Source organism: Sinocyclocheilus rhinocerous, unplaced genomic scaffold (genome assembly GCF_001515625.1).
Source record: "Sinocyclocheilus rhinocerous isolate Xijiao unplaced genomic scaffold, SAMN03320098_v1.1 scaffold4307, whole genome shotgun sequence".
Taxonomy (NCBI): Eukaryota; Metazoa; Chordata; class Actinopteri; order Cypriniformes; family Cyprinidae; genus Sinocyclocheilus; species Sinocyclocheilus rhinocerous.
This window is the reverse complement of record NW_015642331.1, coordinates 80881-85521: the sequence shown is the minus strand read 5'-3', so window position 1 is coordinate 85521 and position 4641 is coordinate 80881. Positions and strand designations below refer to the sequence as shown.

General features: G+C 33.1%; 1 pseudogene; it reads right to left on the bottom strand.

Annotated features, from left to right (window-relative positions):
- The window catches only part of LOC107755796 (uncharacterized), a 6052-nt pseudogene extending 4160 nt beyond the window's left edge, over positions 1-1892 (bottom strand).
- Positions 1893-4641: the final 2749 nt, after the last annotated feature.

Genomic DNA, 4641 nt, shown 5'->3' with positions numbered 1-4641 from the left:
ATTTTAAACCTCTTAAATCAATTTTTTAAATAATTTTCAAAGTTTTTAAATTCCTTGTTTTATTGTTGATTATTGTTTTTATTTTATTTTATGTAAAGCACTTTGAATTACCATTGTGTATGAAATGTGCTATACAAATAAACTTGCCTTGCCTTGCCTTGCCTTGTTTATGTCAACCTTTATTTTATTATTGCTGTATGTGATACTTGCAATACCTTATGCCTTTGAAACAACTTACAATACATTAAACTATACTGAATACACTGACTAGCTTGCAGTATCTTTGAAATAAAGAGCTTTTAGAATGTTAACACACCTATTGAAATGTAAAAAAAAAAAAAATATATATATATATATATATATATATAGTGCGCACACATCTACGTGCAGCCATTTTTCCACATTTGAACCGAGTGGACAGTGAAATGGCTGTAAATACAGACTTATATGAAAAAAAAAAGAAAAAAAAAAACCTGCTATAAAACCCAGCAACACACCTGTAGCTGTATAACTTTACAACAGCAACACTACTTTAACAAAAAAGCAAAACAGCAAGATTTATTTGACATCAAAGCAAAACTGTCAATAATGCTCTCTAATCGCTCTCTCTGACATACTTTGATGTCATACACAGAGCGGTCTGAGCAGTGCTGCTTCAGTCAAACACCTAATGTGCTTTGTTAGGAGATGCACAACAGCTCTTCTGTGGCTTTATAGGTAATATTTTCATTTACACAATTTTTTCAAAAGCAGACAATATTGTGTCTAATATATACCACAGTATTAACTTATTATTGAAATGCTGTAAATAAATATCACATTTGCAGCTGATCAGTGTTTAAAACATGCTGGGAAATCACTTCACGTAGCCTTACAAGAGTGAGTACTGATAGACTCTCTGGAAAAAAAAATCACCCACTGACTTTGAAAGCTGCTACATAGTAACGACTTTCTACTTTGAGGACCTTGATAGAAATGTAGTGGAGTGAAATGTACGATATTTGTCTTTCAAATGTAGTGAAGTTAAAGTCATAAGTTTCCAGAAAAAATAATACTCAAGTAAAGTACAGATACTCAAAAAGTGTGCTTAAGTACAGTAATCAAGTAAATGCACTTCGTTACTGTCCACCACTACTGGCAGGTGTTCATTTCAAGCCCTGATGTTAAGAATTAAAACTGTTAAGTGTATTAAGACACTAACCTGTTGATTTTTGTATGTTGCGCATCAGTTTGGTCAGACACTGAGCTGATCTCTCTGTTATTGTCCGCCATTGTAGAAGATGAATCTGCAAGATATGATAAATGTATTTACATTAGTGCTTTAAATGAAGGAAATATGAACAAACTACCAATTCTAAGCATTTTAGGAAGTGTAATCAAACGTTTTCCATTACCATTACAGCTCATAGTAGTGTGGTCACCTTGTAACCATTGCTAATTCACACAGTTTAGAGAGAAGCTGATGATTTCAAACAACTGGAAATCATATTTCATAGTTCGAAACCCATGGTGAAATATTTCACTGCCCACAAAGTTTTAATGGATAGTTGTATCTGTATTTTCTACACACTGCATTAGTGAAATAAATGTCATTGTAAAGTAGACTGTGTGCAGATATGTATTTTGAGTCCTTCATATGTGTATAGTAAATCATTTAAATTAAACTCACCTGCAATCTTTAAAAGCTGCTGGACTGAATGTATGAATCTCACAGAAGATTTCAACAGTATCCTGCCTGTAACAAAATTATTCATTTACTATTCAGAATGTAATATTTGTACATAAACAACCAAACTATATAATCATCTGTGTCTAAGAAGCATATGATGCTGTCTAATCAGTTGGAGATGCAAATTAAATAGAAATAAAGAAGTATGAATGTTCCTACCTGGAGCGAGTAAAGAGTGATCAGCTCTGATTGAAATACTGCTCTATTTATACAGTGACAGTGAAAGTGAAAGTTATACGCTCTACTATCCATCCCAGCTTAATTTCAGTGTGAGTATATAAGATGCTTTCACATCTGTAAAATGCTATTGCAACATTTTCAGGTTCACCTTTTGCATTTGGGAACTTGTTTGCAGACTGTTTACTTTCTCTTTCACTCTATGTAATGTTTTCCAAGAAACGTTGCTTTTCCAGCTCATTCAGTGTCCTGAAATATCTGGGTAGCTCCTCTTGTTGTATTCATACATTTCAGTGTGTCTGATCTGATCGGATTTTGCTGTTGTCTCGGATCCGTTTAGCATTTTCTATAAAAATGACCATTCAACCATTCCATACCATTCTACCATTAAAAATGTTGGCGCCAGTAATGCAGTAAAAAAAAGTAATATTGTCAAATGTTATTCCAATTTAAAACAGCTGTTTTCTGTGTGAACATCTGTTAAAATGTAATTTATTTCTGTGATCAAAGCTGTATTTTCAGCATCATTACTCCAGTCTTCAGTGTCACATGATTCTTCAGAAATCATTCTAATATGCTGATTTGCTGCTCAAGAAACATTTCTGATTAATTATCAATGTTGAAAACAGTTGAGCGGCTTCATATTTTTGTGGAAACCGTGATACATTTAAATTTTTCAGGATTATTTAATGAATAGAAAGTTCAAAAGAACAGCATTTATTTGAAATATAAATATTTTGTAACATTATACGCATCCTTAAAAAAATATTCTTAAAAAAAAATTAATAATAAAATAAAATACTGACCCAAAACTTTGGAATGCTAACATATGTGACCTTGGAGCACAAAACCAGTCATAAGGCTCAATTATTCGTAATTGACATGTATGAATCATCTGAAAGTTGGATAAATAAGCTTTCCATTGATGTATAGTTTGTTAGGATAGGACAATATTTGGCCGAGATACAACTATTAGAAAATCTGGAATCTGAGGGTGCAAAAAAATCAAAATATTGAGAAAATCATCTTTAAAGTTGTCCAAATGAAGTTCTTAGCAATGCATATTACTAATAAAAAATGAAGTTTTGATATATTTACAGTAGGACATTTACAAAATATCTTGATGGATCATGATCTTTACTTAATATTCTAATGACTTTTGGCATAAAAGAAAAATCAATAATTTTGACCCATACAATGTATTTTTGGCTATTGCTACAAATATACCCCAGCGACGTAAGACTGCTTTTGTGCTCCAGGGTCACAATTGTAAAATTTTTCACAGTTTTACACACACCCCAAAGTGTCTTAATGCAGTGCCATGGTATAATGATATAATCTTGCTGAATGCATATTTTGTATCAAATTAATATGAAATTTAAAAAAAATATATACTACTGAAGAAACATTTGTGGTGACAATTCCCATTCACACTCTTCTTCAGCTTTATGCTTTTGTACTCAGTGTACCTATTAAACAACAGTTATTGCATGCATTAATGCATATATAAACATTATATACAGCTTTGTGTAGTATAAAGCACACAAATAAGAAGGTTTGAGTTCAAAGTAGAGTTTAAAGCAACACAGCATAAATCAAGCGTAGCGTTAATTCTGGCAGGTCATGCTAGTCAATCCCGCATCAGCTGACTCTCAGCTGATCCACGTCTACCAATAGGGATACAACACCAATCATAGCATCCATATATAAGCTCCTTCAGTATTATTAGCAGCTTCGCATTGCTCAATAGCTAATTAAGTGGTGAATTCGGCAGCCAAAAACCCCATCATCTCACTAGGAATTGTGCAATTGGGAATTTAGCGAAATTAATTTGTTTCCCCTCATGGACTTCACCTAAGATTATTTCAAGTTTGTGAACTCGAACACGTGAATTCACTGCATTGATCATAAGCAGCCTGATTTGGAAGTGACTGAGTTAGCATTGCTTCTCGCATCGCTGCATTATTGGCATGGACTCCATGAGTTATACTAATGTAACTGACTCAAGAAAAAGTTCAGATGGGATCCGCGCTCCCCGCATGAAGAAGGAAATCAAGAGATCAAGCATCCACGTCACAGCTGGCTATGCTTCATTCTCCATTATCATCTCTGAATGTCTTAACAAAGCTAAGCTAAGTTCCTTTTTAATGCTCTCAGGTTATTGGCAACATGTTTGTTGCTAAGGCTATCCATGTTGCTTAGGCTTATTTAGTTGTTTTCAGTAAAATGCTCGTGCTAGGCTTATGTGATTATATTGGTATTATTGTGCGTATTATCTGTTGTCTGTCTAAATCAGCATACTATCATCTCAAAAACATTGCAAGAATTAGATGTTTTGTTTCAAGTTCAGGGCTTACAAAATTTCAAAATCCCTGGTAGCGCTTCGGGCAGGTATTTTTCTTGGTAGCCCACAATTAATTTTTTAACTAGCCTGAGTATAAATTATATTGACTGAACTTCATTGTGGACAAATCAGCATTGTATTTTTTTGTTTGTATTTTCTTCAAATGACAAGTCAAGTGTGTAGGGGTGCAGCGGATCACAAATATCATGGTTTGGATCATTACGTGTTTTGAGTTACAGATCAGATTTTATTTTTTTGCTGAGCAAATTTTTTATTTATTCATTTAAGTTATTATTTAAATATCACTTTAAGTACTTTAATACCACAACAAATACTAGTAGCATAACTAATAAAGGTTAATCATCTCACATATGACTGACCCTTTATTAGT